This window comes from Pelodiscus sinensis, chromosome 19 (genome assembly GCF_049634645.1).
Source record: "Pelodiscus sinensis isolate JC-2024 chromosome 19, ASM4963464v1, whole genome shotgun sequence".
NCBI lineage: Eukaryota > Metazoa > Chordata > Testudines > Trionychidae > Pelodiscus > Pelodiscus sinensis.
The window spans coordinates 29,290,970-29,318,201 of record NC_134729.1 but is presented as its reverse complement, the minus strand read 5'-3'; the positions used below and the strand labels follow the sequence as shown (position 1 = coordinate 29,318,201).

Sequence of the window (27,232 nt, the reverse complement as noted above, 5' to 3'; positions counted from 1 at the left end):
GGGGACTCTAGGGGTTACAGCTTGGGGACTAAGTCTCGGCTTGACAAAGCCCTGGCCGGATGGATTTAATTGGGATTGGTCCTGCCTTGGGCAGGGGGCTGGACTTGATGACTCCTGAGGTCTCTTCCAGCTCTATGATTCTATGATTCCATGACTGGGAGACAGGACCCCGGGTTCTCTCCTCACGTCTGGGGGCAGGGTGCGTAGAGCAGGGGGGCAGGGAGCCAAGACTCTTGGGTTCTCTGGGAGGGGAGTCGGGGCTAGTGGCTAGAGCTGGGGGGCAGGTCTGGAAATCGGGACTCCCAAGCTGTCTTCCCAGTGTGTGTCCTGCAGCGCCAGGCCTGTGCTTGGGGGCTGAGGCTCTGGGGGGCTGTGACCAGGCAGGGAACTTGTGTTTTGGGGGTCCCGGGGCACAAATGCTGCCAACTGTCGAGGCTCTGACTCCAGGCTAGAGCGAGGAGGCTGCAGCCACAGTAACCCAACCTGCTCCCCTGCCCTCCTGCCCCAACGTCCCAGAAATCCAGGCTCAGATTTCCCCGTGGCCGTGCCAGGTGCACGGCATCCAATGATGAAACCGGTGCCAGGCGAGCGTCGGCCCAGCTGGACCAGGGAGCAAAGAGCTCTCCTCCAGCCGGATGGGGCTGCAAACAGCCCTGCTGGAGGGCACGGTGGACTGGATTTGTGAGCCGGACATGCCGGGGCATGAGCATGAGCCCACGTGCCAGGGAACATGTGCCAGCCCATGCCCAGGGCCAAGCAGTTCAGGCCCAGCGTCCGCTCCTCCAGACGGCCACAGCAGGGTACAGCCTGGCACTGACGGGCGGCCCAGTGACCAACAGAACCATCGCCAATCGCAGCCCCAGCCAGGGAACGCCCCAGCCAGGGAACGCCCCAGATTCACCCCACTTCTGGCTCAGCCCCCGCCCCGCGGATGAGTCACGCTCTGACTGGCTTTTTCCACTTGGCTAGTGTTTCCCAGCGTCCGGCCCAGAAAGAAACCAAGAAAATTGCCTCCCCCTCCGTACTTGAGTTTCCCGTTTTGTGGCTTGGGGGACACGACTGTGGGGACGCACAACGGCACTAGGTGCTAGGACTCGTCTCCCAGGGCCAGACCGCCCGCTGGTAGGAAAACGCCCAGGCCAGGTTCCCAGCCACTTCTGCGTGTGTGCGAAAGCAGCACAAATCCCTGCCGGTTCAGAGTGGAGATGAAACCCGAGGCAGCGGGTTCCTCGTGCCAGACCTCCCAGATCTGTTGGGCGCGCTCCCTGCTTTGAATATGGCTCAGATTAAGGATAATTGGGATTGCATCAGGAAAAGCATCGCCCGCCAAGCCCGCTCTGCGGTGGCAGCCGCTCGGAAATGTTTTCCTTGAGTCGCTCTGCAGAGCAGAATCCCGGCTCAGCACGATCGCATGGCAGGAGGCTGCTAACCGCAGCCGGAGCTGCTCCTCACTCACTCGGGGGCTAGATCCTTCCCTGGCCAGCCTGGCCTTCTGCGGGGGCGGCTGAGCCTCGCACCCCAGAGCTATGGTGGTGCGAGAGAAGACCAGGATCCGGCCCCGCAGCTCTTAGGAAAACACAAGAACTGTGAGAAGCAGCAGTTTTGCCCAGGAATTTGGAAAGCCGTTGAAAAATTATTTTTCTTTGGCCTGTGGTTCTGCTCTGAAAAAGGAGTGTTTTAACAAAACCAGCCCTTTCCTTCCGACGCCTCCTGCCTCCTGGGAGTGCCTGGGCGCCTAACACAACTGCCCCGGTTCGGATTCCCACACAGGGAGAAAGGGCCACTTCTCCTGGGGCATCCCTGACAGGCCCTGCTGGCCATGGGCTGGTCCGGGACACCAGTGCCCTGTCCATGAGAAATGAAGCACCCCAGGCAGAGCCCCTGTAGCCAGTGTTTGTCCTGCCAGCCGGGGGGGCGGAGAGGCAGCCCCAGTCATCCCAAACGTAGAAGGGGGGTCACACAGGGCAGGAAGTCCCCTGTGAAGATGGAGTCCAGCTGGGCTCTCAGATCCCAGGCTGACGTGAAACACAAGCATTGAACAGGGAGGCAGGGGCGTGTCTCTAGCTCAGCAGCAGATGGACACGGAGCCAGGCAGAGAGTCGCCTGGGCCAGGAGGGAGCCGTGCTCTGTGGGGCACAGAGGGGGCAGGACCCTGGGTCCCATAATTCCCACAGGCCCAGGCTGCACCCCGTTCCGCACAGCGGGGCACTTGCGGAGCAGAGCTGGGAGCCAGGCGCTTACTGCAGGGAGCATCCTGTGTGGCTGGCCAGAGGGGGAGTCTGGGAAGCCAGCGGGGGCCAGTCCAGGGCTGCGCAGACGCGGTGCTGGGACAGAGCCCAGCTATGAGCCCTTGGAGCAGACCCCACAGTCCCCTGGCCATGGGACCGGCCCTAAGGGACCCCAAGGCACGATTTGCTAGTCCCACACCCGGAACTCCCCCCGTCACCCCGCCACTGACCCCGCTGTGCCCAGACCCCCCCTTATCCCACCAGTGTCCCTGCTGTGCCCAGACCCAGCAACCCCCCCCACCCTGCCACTGACCCCGCGGAGCCCAGACCCCCCCTTATCCCACCAGTGTCCCTGCTGTGCCCAGACCCAGCGACCCCCCCCACCCCGCCACTGACCCCGCTGAGCCAAGACCCAGCGACCCCCCCACCCCGCCACTGACCCCGCTGAGCCCAGACCCAGCGACCCCCCCCACCCCGCCACTGACCCCGCTGAGCCAAGACCCAGCGACCCCCCCACCCCGCCACTGACCCCGCTGTGCCCAGACCCAGCGACCCCCCCACCCCGCCACTGACCCCGCTGTGCCCAGACCCAGCGACCCCCCCCACCCCGCCACTGACCCCGCTGTGCCCAGACCCAGCGACCCCCCCACCCCGCCACTGACCCCGCTGTGCCCAGACCCAGCGACCCCCCCACCCCGCCACTGACCCCGCTGTGCCCAGACCCAGCGACCCCCCCACCCCGCCACTGACCCCGCTGAGCCCAGACCCAGCGACCCCCCCCACCCCGCCACTGACCCCACTGTGCCCAGACCCAGCGACCCCCCCACCCCGCCACTGACCCCGCTGTGCCCAGACCCAGCGACCCCCCCACCCCGCCACTGACCCCGCTGTGCCCAGACCCAGCGACCCCCCACCCCGCCACTGACCCCGCTGTGCCCAGACCCCCCCTTATCCCACCACTGACCCCGCTGAGCCCAGACCCAGTGAGCCCATCCTGCACACCCTTGCTGCAGATTCACAGTTTCACTTGCAGACCACCCCGCCCCGCCCCTCTCCCCTCCCCCGCCTGGTCCATGAAGCCCCTGTGGCTCAGGGCGTCCCAGGACAGCAGCGCCTAGTGGCTGCCACCTGATGCCCAGGGCTGCCCCATCACCAGAGCAAAGGGACTGGCCCAGGGCTCATAGGCCATCTCACTGGCTCTCACCTGGAGGGTGAGAAGGAGGGTCCGAGGCCAAGGCCTGGGGGCCCCGCTCCCGTCCCAGGCCGTAGCCCCTGTGGGAGGGACACAGCAGGAGAGGAGGGATCCCTGCTGGCCCGGCATGGCCAGGCCGCCGGCTCATCGCCCGACGGGGAGTCCCGGGAGCCAGGCACGTTGCGCCCAGCCGGGGAGCAGGTTGAGCCAAAGCAAGACAGCAGCAGAAAAAGCAGCTGCCCGATCCAAAGGTGCAAAGCACCACAGGGCCCACCCTGTCCGGCTGCCCTCCTTCAGCCCCGGGCCACATTCCGGAGCCGGCTCCAGCTGCGGGGTCCCAGCACCAGACTGTCCCCCGGCCAGCCCTTCACTCTTCTGCTTACACACCCACCACCGGTACCTCCCCTCGCACACCCACTCCGGGCACGTCTCCTTACACCCCTAGTGCTGGCACCTCCCCTTGCACACCCACTCCGGGCACGTCTCCTTACACCCCGTGCTGGCACCTCCATTTGCACACTCACTGTGAGCACCTCTCCTTAAACACCCACCGCCGGCACCTCCCCTTTCACAACCACCACCAGTACCTCTCCTTGTATACCCACTCTGGGCACCTCTCCTTATGCACCCACTCTGGGCACCTTTCCTTACACACCCAGTGCTGGCACCTCCCCTTGCACACCCGCTGTGGGCACCTCTCTTTACACACCCACCTCCAGCACCTCTCCTTATACACCCACCGCCGGCACCTCCCCTTTCACAACCACCACCAGTACCTCTCCTTGTATACCCACTATGGGCACCTCTCCTTATGCACCCACTCTGGGCACCTTTCCTTACACACCCACCACCAGCACCTCCCCTTGCACACCCACTGCCAGTACGTCTCCTTCTAGTCCCACGGTGGGCACCTCTCCTTACACACCCACTGTGGGCAACTTTCTTACACACCCAAAACTGGCACCTCTCCTTACACACTCAGCGCTAGCATCCCCCCTTGGGCAACTCTCCTTACACTCCCAGCACCAGCACCTCTCCTTACACACCTGGTGCTGGCACCTCCCCATAAACACTCAATGTGGGCACCACTCATTACACACCCACTGTGGGCACCACTCATTACACACCCAGTGCTGGCACCTCCCCTCACACACCCACTCTGGGCACCTCTCCTTACACACCCAGCATCAGCACCTCTCCTTACACACCCACTGTGGGCATTTCTACTTGCAAACCCACCATGGGCACCTTTCTTTGTACAGCTGCTTACACAGCCACGATGCATAACCCACTGTGGGCATGTCTTCTTGCACACCCATTGTGGGTGCCTCTCCTTACACACCCTCTGTGAACACCTCTCTTTACACACCCAGCACCAGCACCTCTCCTTACACACCCAGTGCTGGCACTTCCCCTTGCACAGCCACTGTGGGCACTTTTTATTATACACCCACTACCAGCACCTCTCTTTACACATGCACCATGGGCACTACTCCTTGCACACCCACCGTGGGCACCGCTCTTTACATACCCATCTCTAGCACCTCTCCTTACACACCTACCGTGGGCAACTCTCTTTACACACCCAGCACCAGCACTTCTGCTTACACAGCCAGTGCCGGCACCTCCCCTTGCACACCTACCACCAACTCATCTCCTTGCACACCCAATGTGGGCACTGCTTCTTACACACCCACTGCTGGGCAATTCCCTTTACATACCCATCACTGACACTTCTTACACACCCAGCACCTCTCCTGACACACACATCACAGGCACCTCTCCTTACACAGTCACTGCCAGTGGGTCTTACACACCCACCACTGGCACCTCTCCTTACACACCCACTCCTTACACATGCACACCAGCACCTCTCCTTACACACCCTCCACTGGCATCTCTCTTTACACATCCACCGTGAGCACTTCTTCCACTCCCACAGCGGGCACCTCTCCTTACACGCCCACTATGGGCACGTCTTCTTACACACTCACCACCAGCACCTCCCCTGATATACCCACCGTGGGCACCACTGCTTAGACATGCAGCACCAACACCACCCCTTAGACACCCACTGTGGGCTCCGCTCCTTCCATACCTGCCAGGGGCACCTCTCCAGGCACATTTGGGGGGCATTCCTGCTCACGCACAGGGCGACTCTCTTTGGCAGGCTGGGAGGGCCCGGAGGGCTAATTGCTCCTAGGCCCCTTGGCCAATGGGGGTGTCTAGTGAAGGCTGGGCCGCAGTCTGGAGGCCATGGGCTCGCACTGCTTCTGCAGCATGGACCTCGAGGAAACATGGGGGGGCTGCATCCCCGCCCACTGGCCTCCCCCCTCTGTAACTGGGTCCCTGGTAAGGCCGCGCCCCCGGCACCCTGAAATAAAATTGGCCTTTGAGCAAGTGCCTGTTGCACTGGCCAGGCAGCCTGGGTCACTGGCACCGCTTCCCTGCCAGGCTCCTGGGAGCCCCGTCTAATCCCTCCAGGCCCCGGTGAGGCAGGTTTTGTGGGACCCCCTGGCTGGGGGGAGCTGGATCGCAGGAGGCCCAGGCAGCTCGTTCCACATGCAGATCACCCCTCTGCACCGGGAACCGTGATGCAACCCTGCTTCAGAGGCCCCGCAGCGGCTCCCAACCCCGTGGGCAGTTAGCGACCCCCTGCAGTGCCAGCCACGGGGACTAGCAGAGCACCACCCTGCCCAGAAGCTGATCTGGGCCAACCCCTGCCCACTGCCCCCCGGAGCACACAGACTGCCCGGCCAGATGGAGGCACCAACCCACCCTGCTTAGACTGCGTCCTGCTCTCCGGGCTGCCCCTCACTGGAGAGTGGGAGGAGCAGCAGAGAAGGGCCCCCCTGGGGACCACCCCCGTCGGCAGATGGCAGGCGGCTGGGACAAGGCTGTGGGGCAGTGCCCTGGGGAACAGCAACAGGAGGCTGCACGGGACAGGAAGGAACTGCCAGGCAATGTACTCCTGACCCGCAGCCCCTATTGTCCGAGACCCCCCCCAGCTCTGCCCTCACTCCTGACCCGCAGCCCCTATTGTCCGAGACCCCCCCCAGCTCTGCCCTCACTCCTGACCCGCAGCCCCTATTGTCCGAGACCCCCCCCAGCTCTGCCCTCACTCCCGACCCACAGCCCCTATTGTCCGAGACCCCCCCCAGCTCTGCCCTCACTCCTGACCCGCAGCCCCTATTGTCCGAGACCCCCCCCAGCTCTGCCCTCACTCCCGACCCACAGCCCCTATTGTCCAAGCTCCTCCCCCCAGCTCTGCCGGTGCCCCTCACTCCTGACCCACAGCCCCTATTGTCCGAGACCCCCCCCAGCTCTGCCGGTGCCCCTCACTCCTGACCCACAGCCCCTATTGTCCGAGCCCCCCCCAGCTCTGCCCTCACTCCCGACCCACAGCCCCTATTGTCCAAGCTCCTCCCCCCAGCTCTGCCGGTGCCCCTCACTCCCGACCCACAGCCCCTATTGTCCGAGACCCCCCCCAGCTCTGCCGGTGCCCCTCACTCCCGACCCACAGCCCCTATTGTCCGAGACCCCCCCCAGCTCTGCCCTCACTCCCGACCCACAGCCCCTATTGTCCGAGACCACCCCCAGCTCTGCCCTCACTCCCGACCCACAGCCCCTATTGTCCGAGACCCCCCCCAGCTCTGCCGGTGCCCCTCACTCCCGACCCACAGCCCCTATTGTCCGAGACCCCCCCAGCTCTGCCCTCACTCCCGACCCACAGCCCCTATTGTCCGAGACCACCCCCAGCTCTGCCCTCACTCCCGACCCACAGCCCCTATTGTCCGAGACCCCCCCCAGCTCTGCCCTCACTCCCGACCCACAGCCCCTATTGTCCGAGACCCCCCCCAGCTCTGCCGGTGCCCCTCACTCCTGACCCACAGCCCCTATTGTCCAAGACCACCCCCCAGCTCTGCCGGTGCCCCTCACTCCCGACCCACAGCCCCTATTGTCCGAGCCCCCCCCCCAGCTCTGCCGGTGCCCCTCACTCCCGACCCACAGCCCCTATTGTCCGAGCCCCCCCCCCCCGCTCTGCCGGTGCCCCTCACTCCCGACCCACAGCCCCTATTGTCCGAGCCCCCCCCAGCTCTGCCGGTGCCCCTCACTCCCGACCCACAGCCCCTATTGTCCGAGCCCCCCCCCCCCGCTCTGCCGGTGCCCCTCACTCCCGACCCACAGCCCCTATTGTCCGAGACCCCCCCAGCTCTGCCGGTGCCCCTCACTCCCGACCCACAGCCCCTATTGTCCGAGCCCCCCCCCCGCTCTGCCGGTGCCCCTCACTCCCGACCCACAGCCCCTATTGTCCGAGCCCCCCCCCCCCAGCTCTGCCGGTGCCCCTCACTCCTGACCCACAGCCCCTATTGTCCGAGCCCCCCCCAGCTCTGCCGGTGCCCCTCACTCCCGACCCACAGCCCCTATTGTCCGAGCCCCCCCCCCCCGCTCTGCCGGTGCCCCTCACTCCCGACCCACAGCCCCTATTGTCCGAGCCCCCCCCAGCTCTGCCGGTGCCCCTCACTCCCGACCCACAGCCCCTATTGTCCGAGCCCCCCCCCCAGCTCTGCCGGTGCCCCTCACTCCCGACCCACAGCCCCTATTGTCCGAGCCCCCCCAGCTCTGCCCTCACTCCCGACCCACAGCCCCTATTGTCCGAGCCCCCCCCCAGCTCTGCCGGTGCCCCTCACTCCCGACCCACAGCCCCTATTGTCCGAGCCCCCCCCCAGCTCTGCCGGTGCCCCTCACTCCCGACCCACAGCCCCTATTGTCCGAGACCCCCCCCAGCTCTGCCGGTGCCCCTCACTCCCGACCCACAGCCCCTATTGTCCGAGCCCCCCCCAGCTCTGCCAGTGCCCCTCACTCCTGACCCACAGCCCCTATTGTCCGAGACCCCCCCCAGCTCTGCCGGTGCCCCTCACTCCCGACCCACAGCCCCTATTGTCCGAGCCCCCCCCAGCTCTGCCAGTGCCCCTCACTCCCGACCCACAGCCCCTATTGTCCGAGCCCCCCCCCCCAGCTCTGCCGGTGCCCCTCACTCCCGACCCACAGCCCCTATTGTCCAAGCCCTGCCCCCCAGCTCTGCCGGTGCCCCTCACTCCCGACCCACAGCCCCTATTGTCCGAGCCCCCCCCAGCTCCATCCCAGGCCAGGCTTTGTTCTACTGGCACCCTCTGCCTGGGTCCCAGCCCCCCATCCTGTTCCCCTGGTGGCTGCCCCAGGGAAGAAGCCCTGAGGCCCCCGAAGGCCGATTTCTGCGCTGGTTTAAGCAGGGATCAGCGAGGGGCTGAGAGCCGGGCAGCCCCAGAAATCGGATCAGCCACTCCAGCCACTCCCCCTCCCCTCCTGGATTATCTTTGCTGCACACGGATGCCACAGCCAGTTAATCCGGCCGGACAAGCGACTGATTCATGAGCCGTAAATACAGATGTTTGGGGGGGGGGAGCACAAACAACTGGGCAGGCGTCTGGACTGGGCTGAGCCCAGGCGTGATCAGCAGGGTTGGCTAAAGTCTGCAAGCGAAGCCAGGCTCCTGGGGGAGGGGTAACAGCTGTGTTGGGAGGGCAAGGGTGGAGCTAAGAAATTAGCGTTTTTATTCGTAGCCCTTTCGTTTTTCACAGCCCCAGCCACGGCCCGGCCCACTCTGCGCTATCCATTACGTGCATCGTGGCAGTGCCCAGGAGCCCACAACACTGCACAACACGCCTCTGCGCCCAGGCGTTGGCAATCTAAGTACACATGGGCAGACAGACACACAGACAGGGGAGGCTGATCCACTGCGCAGCTACACAGAGGCAAGTGCACAAGGAAACAGAGAAAGACAAGCAGGTCCCTTGGTCCCCCGGTGCCTCAGTTTCCCCCATCTTTGCTTGTCCTGTCTGGCTAGACTGTGAACTCCTTGGGGCAGGACCTGTCTCCCGCTGTTGGTGCCCAGCACAGCATTGTCCCATCTAATGATTCTCTGAGCCTGACAACACCGAGCTCACCCCAAGAGATGTTCTTCTACCTCTGCTGGCCTCCTCTCCCAGCAGCAGGCCGGCTCTGGGCCCAGTCTGCTCTGTGTCGCTCTTTGGAGCTGAGCAACCACAGCCCAAGCAGCAGGTGAGAAACCACCACTGCTTGGCCCCGTACCCTATACCCTGCAGCCAGGACTTCCCAGCCGGGACCAGCTGCTAACCAGCAGGATCCTCCCCAAGAACAGAGACAGAACTGAAAGCACAGCGCCCCCAGATCTGCCACTTGCGCGAAGGGATGCGCTGAGGCATTAGACATCGGTATAGGGCCTATGACACACACTGAGCACCTCCAGTTCCATCCAGTAGGGGGCAGCAATGCACAAACACGCTCAGCCTAGCCAGTCCCTTACAGCACTCAACACCCAGGGCCTGGAGAACAGGGTTTGCTAAAGGATGGACCACCCGTGCCTCAAACTCACACCGGCCGTTTCTGAGCTTCGGCAAAAATTTGGTTAATTTTCCTCTGTTGTTTTTCATTTGTGCTGCTGAGCCTCTGGCGGGCTTGGAGACAGTCGTGCTGAAATACCACAGAAAGGCTGTTCTCGTGGCATTTCCGGCCAGGAATCTGGCAGGAGAGTCTGTCCTTGGGCCACGTCCAACTCCCGCTCACAGAGCCCGTGAGATGAGGAGAAACGCGCCAGCATGTGGGGTGCTGCTCTGGTCAAAACGGGTCCCAATTCTGCTCCTGCTCGATTTCAGGGGGAGCAGAATTCGCCTTTATTTTCTTACTCTCGGGTAGCCTTTCCCAGTCAGAGATTTCAGAGCCCTGCCCGGGCAGAACAAGGAGGGAAGCTACCGATGGGGAAACCGAGGCAAAGCAGCTCACAGAGGGTGATGCAGGGAGCCCGTTGTGAAGCTGGGATTAGAACTGAAGGGCTCCCGGCACCTTACCCTGTGCTAAGCCCACTGGCCCAAGGTGCACGAGGTAAAGGTCTCTCCTTCCACCACCCCGTCACAGTCCCCGCCGCACCCCAGCGGAGGTAGGGCCTGCTGGCCGGGGGGTGGAGCCCAGTCAATCGGCTCCTCTCCAGCCCCTGGGGCAGACAAAGAGCCTGGACCCCCAGAATGCAGGATCTGAACTCAGTTCCTGGGGGAAGCCCACCGGGTTAGGCAGGAGTCCAGACCAAGGAGGGCACAGGACTGGGGCTTGGTTCAGGGCATAGACTGAGGAGGACACGGGGCTGGTGTTCGGGGGGAGGAGGACACGGGGCCGGTGTCGGGGGGAGGAGGACACGGGGCCGGTGTCGGGGGGAGGAGGACACGGGGCCGGTGTCGAGGGGAGGAGGACACGGGGCCGGTGTCAGGGGGAGGAGGACACGGGGCCGGTGTCGGGGGGAGGAGGACACGGGGCCGGTGTCGGGGGGAGGAGGACACGGGGCCGGTGTCGGGGGGAGGAGGACACGGGGCCGGTGTCGGGGGGAGGAGGACACGGGGCCGGTGTCGGGGGGGAGGAGGACACGGGGCCGGTGTCGGGGGGAGGAGGACACGGGGCCGGTGTCGGGGGGAGGAGGACACGGGGCCGGTGTCGGGGGGGAGGAGGACACGGGGCCGGTGTCGGGGGGCAGGAGGACACGGGGCCGGTGTCGGGGGGAGGAGGACACGGGGCCGGTGTCGGGGGGAGGAGGACACGGGGCCGGTGTCGGGGGGCAGGAGGACACGGGGCTGGTGTTCGGGGGGAGGAGGACACGGGGCCGGTGTCAGGGGGAGGAGGACACGGGGCCGGTGTTCGGGGGGAGGAGGACACGGGGCCGGTATTTGGGTGAGGATGACACGGGGCCGGTGTCAGGGGGAGGAGGACACGGGGCCGGTGTCGGGGGGAGGAGGACACGGGGCCGGTATTTGGGTGAGGATGACACGGGGCCGGTGTCGGGGGGGAGGAGGACACGGGGCCGGTGTCGGGGGGGAGGAGGACACGGGGCCGGTGTTCGGGGGGAGGAGGACACGGGGCCGGTATTTGGGTGAGGATGACACGGGGCCGGTGTAGGGGTGAGGAGGACACGGGGCCGGTGTTCGGGGGGAGGAGGACACGGGGCCGGTGTCGGGGTGAGGAGGACACGGGGCCGGTGTTCGGGTGAGGATGACACGGGGCCGGTGTCGAGGGGAGGAGGACACGGGGCCGGTGTTCGGGTGAGGACACGGGGCCGGTGTCGGGGGGAGGAGGACACGGGGCCGGTGTCGGGGGGAGGAGGACACGGGGCCGGTGTTCGGGGGGAGGAGGACACGGGGCTGGTGTTCGGGGGGAGGAGGACACGGGGCCGGTGTCGGGGGGAGGAGGACACGGGGCCGGTGTCGGGGGGAGGAGGACACGGGGCCGGTGTAGGGGGAGGAGGACACGGGGCCGGTATTTGGGTGAGGAGGACACGGGGCCGGTGTCGGGGGGAGGAGGACACGGGGCCGGTGTAGGGGGAGGAGGACACGGGGCCGGTATTTGGGTGAGGAGGACACGGGGCCGGTGTCGGGGGGAGGAGGACACGGGGCCGGTGTCGGGGGGAGGAGGACACGGGGCCGGTGTTCGGGGGGAGGAGGACACGGGGCCGGTGTCGGGGGGAGGAGGACACGGGGCCGGTATTTGGGTGAGGAGGACACGGGGCCGGTGTCGGGGGGAGGAGGACACGGGGCCGGTGTCGGGGGGAGGAGGACACGGGGCCGGTGTCGGGGGGAGGAGGACACGGGGCCGGTGTTCGGGGGGAGGAGGACACGGGGCCGGTGTCGGGGGGAGGAGGACACGGGGCCGGTATTTGGGTGAGGAGGACACGGGGCCGGTGTCGGGGGGAGGAGGACACGGGGCCGGTGTTCGGGGGGAGGAGGACACGGGGCCGGTGTTCGGGGGGAGGAGGACACGGGGCCGGTGTCGGGGGGAGGAGGACACGGGGCCGGTGTCGGGGGGAGGAGGACACGGGGCCGGTATTTGGGTGAGGAGGACACGGGGCCGGTGTTCGGGGGGAGGAGGACACGGGGCCGGTGTCGGGGGGAGGAGGACACGGGGCCGGTATTTGGGTGAGGAGGACACGGGGCCGGTGTCGGGGGGAGGAGGACACGGGGCCGGTGTCGGGGGGAGGAGGACACGGGGCCGGTGTCGGGGGGAGGAGGACACGGGGCCGGTGTTCGGGGGGAGGAGGACACGGGGCCGGTGTCGGGGGGAGGAGGACACGGGGCCGGTATTTGGGTGAGGAGGACACGGGGCCGGTGTCGGGGGGAGGAGGACACGGGGCCGGTGTTCGGGGGGAGGAGGACACGGGGCCGGTGTTCGGGGGGAGGAGGACACGGGGCCGGTGTCGGGGGGAGGAGGACACGGGGCCGGTGTCGGGGGGAGGAGGACACGGGGCCGGTATTTGGGTGAGGAGGACACGGGGCCGGTGTTCGGGGGGAGGAGGACACGGGGCTGGTGTTCGGGGGGAGGAGGACACGGGGCCGGTGTCGGGGGGAGGAGGACACGGGGCCGGTGTAGGGGGAGGAGGACACGGGGCCGGTATTTGGGTGAGGAGGACACGGGGCCGGTGTCGGGGGGAGGAGGACACGGGGCCGGTGTCGGGGGGAGGAGGACACGGGGCCGGTATTTGGGTGAGGAGGACACGGGGCCGGTGTCGGGGGGAGGAGGACACGGGGCCGGTGTAGGGGTGAGGAGGACACGGGGCCGGTGTCGGGGTGAGGAGGACACGGGGCCGGTGTCGAGGGGAGGAGGACATGGGGCCGGTATTTGGGTGAGGAGGACACGGGGCCGGTGTCGGGGGGAGGAGGACACGGGGCCGGTGTCGGGGTGAGGAGGACACGGGGCCGGTGTAGGGGGAGGAGGACACGTGGGGCGAGGAGGAGATGGGGCTGGTGTTTGGGTGAGGAGGCTTCCAGTGGGAGCCGGGCGAGTCACAGCCCATCTCTGCTGCCCCTGTGCAGGGCGAGTTAGCGCTGGGTGCGCTGGCAGGGCAGGGCAGAGATGGGCTGGGCTGGGCGACCTGCATTCACACTGTAGGGCCAGAATCGTAGCTCGTCCGGTGTTGCCCTGTGTGCTGTGGGGAGGCGATTCCTGCCTGCCCCGGAGGGCTGCGAGGGTTAAATGCAGATGCTGGGCGGGGGAGGGGGAAGGACTTAGGACACATCCAGGCCCGGGCCCTGCGATGCTGAGCTCAATGGGGACACAAGAGGCTACTCCAGTAACCACACAAGGGAGGGTGTGGCCCAGGCGGCTGCAGCTGCGCTCTTGTGGGGAGGAGGAGGGAGCCCGGCACTGTGAGTCACGCCAGGGCCCCTGTGGGTTTGGACGTGGGCTCCAGCCTCCCTGCGTGTGACCTTGGCTCTCACCACTAGGCCACAGGCCCTTCGGGGGCTGGAATGGTGGTGACAAAGTGACACAACGAAGGGCTCCGCTGGGACCTAGAGTCAGGGGAGCCCTCAGGGCCTTGCTCCCCCCTCCCCAAGCCTGCAGGCCAGAGCCCTGGCCAGGGGAGCAGCCAGTCCTAGCAGGATCCATCAGTTCCTGCTTGTTGGAAGCCTCTGCAGAGGCCCAGGGGCCCAGATCTGAGCACCCGAGGGCCCGGAGAGGCCAAACGGGGCCGCGGCAGAGCTAGGTCCTGGCTCTAGCGCCATGGGAGCAGGCAGAGCTGGGCCCAGCCCCCGCCAGGGCCGCCCAGCCTGTAGCGCTGACGGGCCCAGCCCGCACGGCCCCGCAGGGGGAGCGATGAGCCGGCAGGTTGCAGGCCGAGGCCCTGTACAGCCCTTGTGCTGGGCTGTGACCTCCCTGGCTGGACCATGCACAGGCCCCAGGTTGGTGCCTGGATCCCTAGGCCCCTTCCAGCTCAGGGGACAGCGGGAGGCACAGGACAAAATGCACTAGATGCCCCCCCCCCCCCTCGGCCACTGACCGGAGCTAAGCAGGGAGCCCTCAGCTGCAGCCACCTCTGGGGTGGGACACACAGGGTCAGCACCCAGCATGTGTAAGTGGATAACCGCAGGGTCAGGCTGCGCGGAGCCTGCAGGAAGGGGCTACACAAACGCAGTCCCTGCCCCAGCCCCCGCCCAGCCCCACCGCGCCAGGCGCTGCACTGACACGGGACAAACACAATCCCTGCCCCACCCCCGCCCAGCCCCACCGCGCCAGGCGCTGCACTGACACGGGACAAACACAATCCCTGCCCCACCCCCACCCAGCCCCACCGCGCCAGGCGCTGCACTGACACGGGACAAACACGGATCCTGCCCCACCCCCGCCCAGCCCCACCGCACCAGGCGCTGCACTGACACGGGACAAACACGGATCCTGCCCCACCCCCGCCCAGCCCCACCGCGCCAGGCGCTGCACTGACACGGGACAAACACGGATCCTGCCCCACCCCCGCCCAGCCCCACCGCGCCAGGCGCTGCACTGACACGGGACAAACACGGATCCTGCCCCACCCCCGCCCAGCCCCACCGCACCAGGCGCTGCACTGACACGAGACAAACACGGATCCTGCCCCACCCCCGCCCAGCCCCACCGCGCCAGGCGCTGCACTGACACGGGACAAACACGGATCCTGCCCCACCCCCGCCCAGCCCCACCGCGCCAGGCGCTGCACTGACACGGGACAAACACGGATCCTGCCCCACCCCCGCCCAGCCCCACCGTGCCAGGCGCTGCGCTGACACGGGACAAACACAATCCCTGCCCCACCCCCGCCCAGCCCCACCGCACCAGGCGCTGCACTGACACGAGACAAACACGGATCCTGCCCCACCCCCGCCCAGCCCCACCGCGCCAGGCGCTGCACTGACACGGGACAAACACGGATCCTGCCCCACCCCCGCCCAGCCCCACTGCACCAGGCGCTGCACTGACACGGGACAAACACAATCCCTGCCCCACCCCCACCCAGCCCCACCGCGCCAGGCGCTGCACTGACACGGGACAAACACGGATCCTGCCCCACCCCCGCCCAGCCCCACCGCACCAGGCGCTGCACTGACACGGGACAAACACGGATCCTGCCCCACCCCCGCCCAGCCCCACCGCGCCAGGCGCTGCACTGACACGGGACAAACACGGATCCTGCCCCACCCCCGCCCAGCCCCACCGCGCCAGGCGCTGCACTGACACGGGACAAACACGGATCCTGCCCCACCCCCGCCCAGCCCCACCGCACCAGGCGCTGCACTGACACGAGACAAACACGGATCCTGCCCCACCCCCGCCCAGCCCCACCGCGCCAGGCGCTGCACTGACACGGGACAAACACGGATCCTGCCCCACCCCCGCCCAGCCCCACCGCGCCAGGCGCTGCACTGACACGGGACAAACACGGATCCTGCCCCACCCCCGCCCAGCCCCACCGTGCCAGGCGCTGCGCTGACACGGGACAAACACAATCCCTGCCCCACCCCCGCCCAGCCCCACCGCACCAGGCGCTGCACTGACACGAGACAAACACGGATCCTGCCCCACCCCCGCCCAGCCCCACCGCGCCAGGCGCTGCACTGACACGGGACAAACACGGATCCTGCCCCACCCCCGCCCAGCCCCACTGCACCAGGCGCTGCACTGACACGGGACAAACACAATCCCTGCCCCACCCCCGCCCAGCCCCACCGCGCCAGGCGCTGCACTGACACGGGACAAACACGGATCCTGCCCCACCTCCGCCCAGCCCCACCGCACCAGGTGCTGCACGGACACAGGACAAACACAGACCCTGCCCCACCCCCGCCCAGCCCCACCGCACCAGGCGCTGCACTGACACGGGACAAACACTGATCCTGCCCCACCCCCGCCCAGCCCCACCGCACCAGGCGCTGCACTGACAAGGGACAAACACGGATCCTGCCCCACCCCCGCCCAGCCCCACCGCGCCAGGCGCTGCACTGACACGGGACAAACACGGATCCTGCCCCACCCCCGCCCAGCCCCACCGCGCCAGGCGCTGCACTGACACGGGACAAACACGGATCCTGCCCCACCCCCGCCCAGCCCCACCGTGCCAGGCGCTGCACTGACACGGGACAAACACAATCCCTGCCCCACCCCCGCCCAGCCCCACTGCACCAGGCGCTGCACTGACACGGGACAAACACGGATCCTGCCCCACCCCCGCCCAGCCCCACCGCGCCAGGCGCTGCACAGACACGGGACAAACACGGATCCTGCCCCACCCCCGCCCAGCCCCACTGCACCAGGCGCTGCACTGACACGGGACAAATACAGATCCTGCCCCACCCCCGCCCAGCCCCACTGCACCAGGCGCTGCACTGACAAGGGACAAACACGGATCCTGCCCCACCCCCGCCCAGCCCCACCGCGCCAGGCGCTGCACTGACACGGGACAAACACGGATCCTGCCCCACCCCCGCCCAGCCCCACCGCGCCAGGCGCTGCACTGACACGGGACAAACACGGATCCTGCCCCACCCCCGCCCAGCCCCACCGTGCCAGGCGCTGCACTGACACGGGACAAACACAATCCCTGCCCCACCCCCGCCCAGCCCCACTGCACCAGGCGCTGCACTGACACGGGACAAACACGGATCCTGCCCCACCCCCGCCCAGCCCCACCGCGCCAGGCGCTGCACTGACAAGGGACAAACACGGATCCTGCCCCACCCCCGCCCAGCCCCACTGCACCAGGCGCTGCACTGACAAGGGACAAACACGGATCCTGCCCCACCCCCGCCCAGCCCCACCGCGCCAGGCGCTGCTCTGACACGGGACAAACACGGATCCTGCCCCACCCCCGCCCAGCCCCACCGCGCCAGGCGCTGCACTGACACGGGACAAACACGGATCCTGCCCCACCCCCGCCCAGCCCCACCGCGCCAGGCGCTGCACTGACACGGGACAAACACGAATCCTGCCCCACCCCCGCCCAGCCCCACTGCACCAGGCGCTGCACTGACACGGGACAAACACGGATCCTGCCCCACCCCCGCCCAGCCCCACCGCGCCAGGCGCTGCACTGACACGGGACAAACACGGATCCTGCCCCACCCCCGCCCAGCCCCACCGCGCCAGGCGCTGCACTGACACGGGACAAACACGGATCCTGCCCCACCCCCGCCCAGCCCCACCGTGCCAGGCGCTGCACTGACACGGGACAAACACAATCCCTGCCCCACCCCCGCCCAGCCCCACTGCACCAGGCGCTGCACTGACACGGGACAAACACGGATCCTGCCCCACCCCCGCCCAGCCCCACCGCGCCAGGCGCTGCACAGACACGGGACAAACACGGATCCTGCCCCACCCCCGCCCAGCCCCACTGCACCAGGCGCTGCACTGACACGGGACAAATACAGATCCTGCCCCACCCCCGCCCAGCCCCACTGCACCAGGCGCTGCACTGACAAGGGACAAACACGGATCCTGCCCCACCCCCGCCCAGCCCCACCGTGCCAGGCGCTGCACTGACACGGGACAAACACGGATCCTGCCCCACCCCCGCCCAGCCCCACCGCGCCAGGCGCTGCACTGACACGGGACAAACACGGATCCTGCCCCACCCCCGCCCAGCCCCACCGTGCCAGGCGCTGCACTGACACGGGACAAACACAATCCCTGCCCCACCCCCGCCCAGCCCCACTGCACCAGGCGCTGCACTGACACGGGACAAACACGGATCCTGCCCCACCCCCGCCCAGCCCCACCGTGCCAGGCGCTGCACTGACACGGGACAAACACAATCCCTGCCCCACCCCCGCCCAGCCCCACTGCACCAGGCGCTGCACTGACACGGGACAAACACGGATCCTGCCCCACCCCCGCCCAGCCCCACTGCACCAGGCGCTGCACTGACAAGGGACAAACACGGATCCTGCCCCACCCCCGCCCAGCCCCACCGCGCCAGGCGCTGCTCTGACACGGGACAAACACGGATCCTGCCCCACCCCCGCCCAGCCCCACCGCGCCAGGCGCTGCACTGACACGGGACAAACACGGATCCTGCCCCACCCCCGCCCAGCCCCACCGCGCCAGGCGCTGCACTGACAAGGGACAAACACAGACCCTGCCCCACCTCCGCCCAGCCCCACTGCACCAGGCGCTGCACTGACACGGGACAAACACGGACCCTGCCCCACCCCCGCCCAGCCCCACTGCACCAGGCGCTGCACTGACACGGGACAAACACGGATCCTGCCCCACCCCCGCCCAGCCCCACCGCGCCAGGCGCTGCACGGACACGGGACAAACACGGATCCTGCCCCACCCCCGCCCAGCCCCACCGCGCCAGGCGCTGCACTGACACGGGACAAACACGGATCCTGCCCCACCCCCGCCCAGCCCCACCGCGCCAGGCGCTGCACGGACACGGGACAAACACGGATCCTGCCCCACCCCCGCCCAGCCCCACCGCGCCAGGCGCTGCACTGACACGGGACAAACACGGATCCTGCCCCACCCCCGCCCAGGGGGGCGCCAGCAGCCCTGTGAGACGCCGCTGAGCCAGGCAGCTCCCAGGTGGGCAGGCGGCCGAGCCAGGCCGGGCCCTGCTCTAGGGCGCCGGGAGCCGGCTCCGACTCAGCAGCGCGACGGGCCGAGGTGAGCAGCGACCTGGGATGCTTTGACCCGGCGGGGTCTCCGGAGCCGGCTGCGTGCGAGCCCGGCGCGGGCGGGACGGGGCGGGGGGCGGCTGCCGCCCACGCAGGGCCCTGGAGGGGCCGGGGAGGTGGCCACCCCTGGGGGCGCGGATCTCCAGGGCGCCCTGCCTGCTCCCCTCGCCCCCAGGGCCGGGACGGCAGCGAGCGGCGCCCCGGCCGGGAGGGGACGGACCCCGGGCAGGTCCCGGCTCCCTGGGAATGGCAAGGAAGAGCCGGGGAGTGGCTGCCGCACGCGCTGCGGTGGCTCTTTGCCAGAGCCTGCCTTTGCCCCGAGCATCTCTCGCTGCCGGAGCCTCCTTCCGCCCCGCTGGCTACGGGAAGCCTCTTGCGCCGCCGGCCGGCGAGCACCCAAGGCGAGGGCAGGGCAGGAGGCTGGCAGGGTCACTGGGTGCAAGAGGCAGCGGCCATGAAGCAGGGACAGAAGGGGAAAGATGGGCTAGTGGTTAGGGGGCTAGCAATTCCCAACTCTGCAACCGGCTCCCTGCGGGACCCTGGGCAAGTCACTCGGTGTCACTGTGCCTCGGTTTCCCCGTCTGTGAAAGGCACATGGCCTCAGAGGGGGGCTGGGCTAGGTAGATGAAAGATCTCGAGGAGCCCAAGTAATGAGGTGCCAGATAAATACCCAGAGACAGAGGCAGGAGAAGGTCCAGAGCAGACAGAACCGACACCAGGCTGTGTCACAGGCCTAGCTGGTTTGATTGCAAAGCCAAGAGACTATCTCCCTGCACTGGATGTGCTGGGTGTGTGTGTGTGTGTGGCGGGTGTGAGGGGGGTGTTTTCTCTCAGGGCTGTTGATGTGCTGGGTGGGTGGGTGCACATGGGTGTGGTGGGTGTGTTTTCTCTCAGGGCTGTTGCAGCGTGTTCCAGAGGAGATGCATACTGTGCTCTGTTCCTTGCCACTGGGGAAAGGAGTTTCTTTTATTCTTCCTTGTCTTCCCTCCGGGGTCTGAGATCACAGTCACTGGGAGTGGGAGCTGGCAGGGCTTGGAAAACCAGAGCCCTCCCAGACTCTCCAGGCAGGATTTCCCAGTGCTCTGTTGGAGGTTTGAACCTCCGCTCTTGGGGTGTGGCGTGGGGACAAGCACACTGTCCTCACTGCTGCAGCTCCAGGAACATGGAGTGTCATCGCTGGGCCGAGTTTAGCTGCTTCAGAACTTTGTGTCAGCCCAGCCCAGCCCAGCCGTCTGCAGGGGACACCAGTAACTGCCCTCACCACAGTCCTCACAGCACCGCTCCAAAGCCAGCACCATTGCCTCCATTTTACAGATGGAGAAACTGAGGCTCAGTGACACTGCAACTCAAGCAAGTCCGCAGGAAGGGCAGGACTAGAAGCCGGGCATTCTGAGATCCCAGCCGTCTGCCGCAGCACTGTGCTGCCTGCCTGGCGCCGGAGGCCAGAGCCACGCTGCACAGCCTGCAGAAGTGAGGGCGGGGTGGGGATTGGTGCATGCAGTACATGGAAATACCTTGACCCAAAGAGATATGGATTCACCAAGGGCAGGTCCTGCCTGACCGCCCTGATCGTCTTCTGGCTCTGCCGTCATGGGGAGGGCGATGGACGGGATACACCTGGACTTTAGCAAAGCTTCTGATACAGTCGCCCACAGGATTCCTGCCAGCAAGTTTAAAAAGTCTGGCCTGGATGAATGGACTGTAAGATGGACAGAAAGCTGGCTAGATAGCTGGGCTCAACGGGTAGTGAGCAACGGCTTGATGTCTGGCTGGGCGCCAGTATCAAGCGGGGTGCCCCAGGGATTGGTTCGGGGGCTGGTTTTGTGTAATATTAATGACCTGCAAAAGCGACGAGGAGTCCTGTGGCACCTTATAGACTAACTGAAGTGTAGGAGCATAAGCTTTCGTGGGCAAAGACCCACTTCGTCAGATGCATGTAGTGGAAAATTCCAGAGGCAGGTATAAATATGCAGGCCAGGATCAGGCTGGAGATGATGAGGTGGATCCAATCAAGGAGGATGAGGCCCACTTCTAGTAGCTGACCTGGAGGTGTGAATTCCAAGAGAGCAGAAGCTGCTTTTGTAGTTAGCGAGCCATTCACAGTCTTTGTTTAATCCAGAGTTGATTGTGTCAAACTTGCAGATAAACTGTAGCTCAGCAGTTTCTCTTTGAAGTCTGGTCCTGAAGTTTTTTTGCTGCAGGATGGCTACCTTTAGATCTGCAATTGTGTGTCCAGGAAGATTGACGTGTCCCCTACAGGTTTTTGTATGTTGCCATTCCTAAGATCTGATTTGTGTCCATTGATTCTTTTACGTAGGGACTGTCCTGTTTGGCAGATGTATATAGCAGTGGGGCATTGTTGGCACATGATGGCATATATTACGTTGGTAGATGTGCAGGAGAACGTACCAGTGACAGTATGGCTGATCTGGTTAGGTCCTGTGATGGTGTTGCTGGTGTATATATGTGGGCAGAGTTGGCACCGAGGTTTGTTGCAAGGATTGGTTCCTGAGTTCGAGTTATTATGGTGCGGTGTGTAGTTGCTGGTGAGAATATGCTTCAGGTTGGCGGGTTGTCTGTGGGCAAGGACAGACCTGGACGAGGGGATGGATGGCACCCTCAGCAAGTCAGCAGATGACACTAAGCTGGGTGAGAGGCAGATACATTGGGGAGCAGGGATCAGGTCCAGAGTGACCTAGCCAAATTGGAGGATTGGGCAAAAGAAATCTGATGAGGTTCAACAAGGACAAGTGCAGAGTCCTGCCCTTGGGACGGAAGACCCAAGCACAGTTACAGGCTGGGGACAGAGTCAGGCGTGGGGCAGCTGTGAGCCCCTGCTGAAGGGAGGGGCAGTTTTTAATGGAAGTGCTCACTGACGTGCCAGTGACCAATAGGTGAAAGGGTGAAGCCTGGAGGGCATAAGAAATGGACTGTTTGGGGCCTGCCTGACTGCTCAGACTACTGGTCCAGCTGCATCCATAGCCCCGTCCCTAAGGGAGGTGTTGTCTGCACCCTGCATGTGTGCGCATTGCAGGGAGCCAAGACAGGTAAACTGAGGCAGCAGCTACGTGCCAGTGGGGGAAGCTGGAGATCCCTATTATTCCCCCTGCAGGGCTGAGGTGAGGTTCATTGGCTAAGGGCTACTTGGAGATCTTAGGATACAGCTTGAACCGCAGCCTCCAAGCTCAGAGCACCGGGGACCGAGCATGAGGGTGAAACCCTTGGAGGCTGACACCCAGCCACATGAGAACTGGCACCGTGGGACGCCGTGGCTGCTGCCGGTGCAGATGGAAGCTGCTGAACCCAGCACGGGAGGGCGGCTGGGCCACAGGGGAGTCCTTCAGTCAGATCACACAGAACATCACACTGCAGCCCAGCTCACCCAGCCTCGTAGAATCATAGAAGCACAGAGCTGGAAGAGACCTCAGAAGGTCATCAAGTCCAGCCCCCTGCTCTAGGCAGGACCAATCCCAACTAAATCAACCCAGCCAGGGCTTCGTCAAGCCGAGACTTAAACACCTCTAGGGATGGAGACTCCACTACTTCCCTAGGGAACCCAGCCCAGCGCTTCACCACCCTCCTAGGGAAATAGTTTTTCCTAATATCCAACCTGGACCTCTCCCACCACAACTTGAGACCATTGCTCCTTGTTCTACCATCTGTCACTACTGAGAACAGCCTCTCTCTATCCTCTTTGGAACCCCCTTCAGGAAGTTGAAGGCTGCTGTCAAATCCCCCCTCACTCTTCACTTCTGCAGACTAAACGGAACCAATTCCCCGAGCCTCTCCTCATAGGTCATATGCTCCAGCCCCCTAATCATTTTGGTTGCCCTACGCTGGACCCTCTCCAATGCTTCTGCATCCTTTTTGTAGTGGGGGGCCCAGAACTGGACACAATACTCCAGATGTGGCCTCACCAGAGCCGAATAAAGGGGAATAATCACTTCTCTGGATCTGCTGGCAATGCTCTTCTTAAAGCAACCTAATATGCCATTAGCCTTCTTGGCTACAAGGGCACACTGTTGACTCATATCCAGCTTCTCCTCCACTGTAACCCCCAGGACCTTTTCTGCAGAACTACTACTTAGCCAGTCAATCCCCAGGCTGTACCAATGCTTGGGATTCTTCCATCTCAAGTGCAGGACTCTGCACTTGTCCTTGTTGAATCTCATCAGATTTCTTGTGGCCCAATCCTTCAATTTGTCTAGGTCACTCTGGACCCTCTCCCTGCCCTCACGCGTATCTACCTCTCCCCCTAGCTTAGTGTCATCTGCAAACTTGCTGAGGGTGCAATCCATCCCCTCATCCAGGTCATTGATAAAGATATTGAACAAAACCGGTCCTAGAACCGAACCTTGGGGCACTGCTCTAGAAACCGACCGCCACCCTGACATTGAGCTGTTGATCACTACCCGCTGGGCCCGACAGTCTTGCCAGCTTTCTATCCATCTTACCGTCCATTTATCCAATCCACATTCCCTTAACTTGCTGGCAAGAATATTGTGGGAGACCATACCAAAACCTTCCTAAAGTCAAGGTTTATCACATCCACTGATTTTCCCACGTCCACAGAGCCAGTTACCTCATCATAGAAGCTAATCAGATTGGTCAGGCACGACTTGCCCTTTGTGAATCCATGCTGACTATTCCTAATCATTGTCCTCTCTTCCAAGTGCCTCAAAATGGATTCCTTAAGGATCCCTTCCATGATTTTTCCAGGAACCGAGGTAAAACTGACCGGCCTATAGTTCCCTGGATCGTCCTTCTCCCCTTTTTTGAAGATGGGCTCTACATTTGCCTTTTTCCAATCATATGGGATTTCGCCCGATCTCCACGACTTTTCAAAGATAATAGCCAAAGGCTCCTCAATGACATTTGCCAACTCCCACAGTACCATCGGATGTATTAAGTCTGGACCCATGGATCTGTGTACGTTTAGCTTTTCTCCTGTCAGCACCAGCTACTTCAGAGCAAGGGGTAAGTATGCCCCAGTAGGCAGGTGTGAGCTAACTGCCCCCTCTCCCTCTCGTCTCCAGTAGCCAGAGATTGTTTTCGCCCTGAAGTAGCCAGTCTAGTCTCTGTTACACCCTGGGCATCTAGAAATGGCCAGTTGCTCTTGGAATCTTGCTCAGGTCTTAACCTCAAAGCGCAACCTGTGGAACTCCTTGCCAGAGGATGTGATGAAGGCTAGGACTTTAAGAGGGTTCAAAAAAAAGCTAGATAGATTTATGGAGGTTAGGTCCTTCAATGGCTATTCACCAGGATGGGTTGGAATGGTGTCCCTAGCCTCTGTTTGTCTGGAAATGACAGCCAGGAGAGGGATCATGTGAGAATTACCTGTTGTGTTCCCTTCCCTTGGGGCATGTGGTATTGGCCACTGTTGGCAGACAGGACACTGGGCTAGATGGACCTTTGGTTTGACTTGGTATCGCTGTTCTTATGACTTCCTGTGGCAGGGAGTTCCACAGTATTTCCTAGTATCAGGTCTCGTCTTCCCTACTAATGGGACAGCCCCCAGCTGTGGGACATCTCTTCACAGGGGTGATTGTCCAGGCCCCTGCTCTCGTCTGACTGAACTCTGCCTTGGCACGGCTGTGCGGGTGGAGCGACCGATGTGGGGGCAGCGGGGTGTACACGGGAGGGAGGGAGGGAGGGAGGAAGAGGTGTGGGGGGCGAGTGGAGGAGTAGTTGTTCCCTGGTTCCCACTGGGAAGCAAAGGCATCGGCCTGGCTGCAGTGATTCCCCAGCCGGGAGGCGGGGTCTCTCGGTGTTTGAGGCTGATGTGGGAAGACCCAAGGAGGCTCCCCTGCCTCCCCAGTAGCCGGCGCCCCTGGGAACCTCCCTGGAAATAGACAGCACCCTCGGCTACACGCAGCCTGGAACAGCCTCATCGGCCCCATCAGACCTGGCCCAGCCCCAGCACAGCCCCCCAGCACAGACGGCCCCCCCAGACTCCCCAGCACAGCTGCCAGCCAGACTGTGGCAGGCCGGGGCCAAGCACCTCCCAGGGCCGGCCGGGGGGACTGCACAGCAGCTTGGGAGTGCCGGGGCCGCCCCTGCCCCCAGTGGGGAAGGCCCAGCCCAACCCCAGAGAGGTTTCCAGCTGGCGAGCCCGCGACGCTGACACAGGCTGGCCGCAGGGTTTAGACTCCCCCACACACCCAGCCCAGCTCCCCTCTGGGGCCGGAGCCAGCGCTGGCTGCGAATTAACTGCCTGCCTTCCCCCCACGTGCCCTGCCGCCCCTTTGCATCCTGTGCTCTTTGCACTGGAAATCCAGGGCGGGCAGAAGGAGCCAGTCACTGGTTAAAAATAGCCAAGGCCTTTTGCAGGGGAGCTGGTAACGTGGCAAGCGGGTTGGCTGGCTGGCGCTGACAGCCTTCCTGTCCCTGGCTCGGGGGTGAAAAGTTCACGGCCCCGGCAGGGAGGAGAGCTGCAGAATCCGATGCTGAGTCCCTGGGACAAAGAATATCTGCAGCGGATCAGCATGTCCTGGTGACGCAGCCACACGCGCTCCAGTGGCCCGGCTGGGAGCCGGGGGACACCTGTGCAGACAGCCTCAGGCACACTCAACGGCTTAGCTCCCAGGTTAGGGAAGGAAGCGCAGCCTAGTGGTAGGAGTACGGGGAAGGGGGGAATTAGGAGTCTTGAGATCTCTTCCCAGCTCTGCTGCATGACCCAGAGCTAAGTGCCCCTCCTGTGCCTCGGTTTCCCCATCTGTAACCTGGGGAGGAGTGTGAAGGCTGGTCAATCAGCACAGCAGGGCATCCTCAGAGGGGAGGGGTGATCGTCACCTCCAGGAAGGGTTCAGTCACACACAGCCTTACTCAGCACAAGTCTAGCACTTTCCACTCTAAGCCCCTTACAAGGAAGTATCACACTAGGAAACTGAGGCACAGGAGGTCACATGATATGTTATCCAGAACTTTGTGCTCTTGCACCCTGCCTTTAGGAGATTGTTTTGTTTTGTTGTTCCTGTTCAAACTAAAAACGTGTGCTGGCTTCCTTGCATATCTCCTGAGGACAGAGGCAGGGTCTAAACCAAGAAAGAACAAAAGTAAAGTCTCTGTGAGAAAGAGAGCACAGTGTGCGCGCGCCCATCTGTTTCGAACCATGCTATATCCGCTCAGCCACACAAAATGGCAGCCATCCTCTGCCAACAGGCATTCCCGAGACACTTAACTGTGCAGTTCACCGACAGCAAAACCACAGCATGGCTACAGCTCTCACACTATGCCTGTGGCCCCACGGGGCGCCGTGGGACCGCCTGGGAATGGGAACTGAAGTGGCACCTGCTTTCTAAGCCCTTCAGGCTGGAGGCCAATATGGGTGGGAGGAGCTGTTACCCTCCTTTGGCGGCTCTCCCCCGGTAGTGTGACTCTCACAGCACTCTGCTCGCATTACAGCCCCAAAGCCTGTGATTGCAGCATCCCAGCCCTTCTGGAAAGCGCAGCCCGAGTGTGGCCTCAAAAATAAAAAGAGCCTCAAACGGATTCTTTTCCCACATCTCTCACACTGCTCACGTGAGGGGCTGCACAAGAAATTGATGTTGCCTGTCTACACCGGCCTCTTGTGCAAGAACAGTTGTGCGAGAGGCCTTATCCCTGAGCGGGAGCGTCGGAGTATTTGCACAAGCAGCCCTGATTTTGTACATTAGAACGTCAGTGTTCTTGCGCAAGTACTCGCGGCCAGCGGAGACAGGTGGCAAGGTTTTGCACAAACGCAGCCGCTTTTGCACAAAATCTTGCCAATATAGATGCAGCCCTGGACTGCATACCCCACCCTGGAGCCACCTCAGGGGGAGTTTGGGTCCTGACCCAGAGCCATGCTCGGTAGCTGGACCCTGTCTCCACACCTGGACAAACCAAACTCCTGGACCAGAATGCTGGGACAGATCTGACTCAGAGCCCCGTTTTAAAACTCAGGTCCCCCTCTCTGGTCCAGAAGGTCCATATCAAAGCGCTGCTAGGTTCTCCCAGCACAAGTAGCATAACCCTCCGGCGGCCCATTGGTCCAGCCACCGGGCAACAAATCCAGAGTTCTCAGGAACCAGAGGAAACAGGCCTGCAGGAGCAGAAGTGTGCATCCCTTCGCCATGAGAGTGTGGGGCAGCCCTAGACGCCCTCACAGCCCCCCGATCTCAGCTGCAGCAACGGGGGCAGCACTTTGCAAGCTTCCCTCGCTCAGGGCTATGATGCCTGTTGGGGAAACTGAGGCACAGAGTAGGGACATGACCTGCCCAGGCTCTCCCAGTAAATCCATTCCTGCCTCTGAGGTTCTACTTTAACCT

At 64.0% G+C, this 27,232-nt stretch overlaps 1 protein-coding gene across 7 annotated transcripts in view; it reads right to left on the bottom strand.

The window, feature by feature from the left end:
* NFIC (nuclear factor I C) overlaps positions 1–27,232 on the bottom strand; it is a 175,948-nt gene that overhangs the window by 124,858 nt on the left and 23,858 nt on the right. The gene's annotated exons all lie outside the window — the stretch shown is intronic.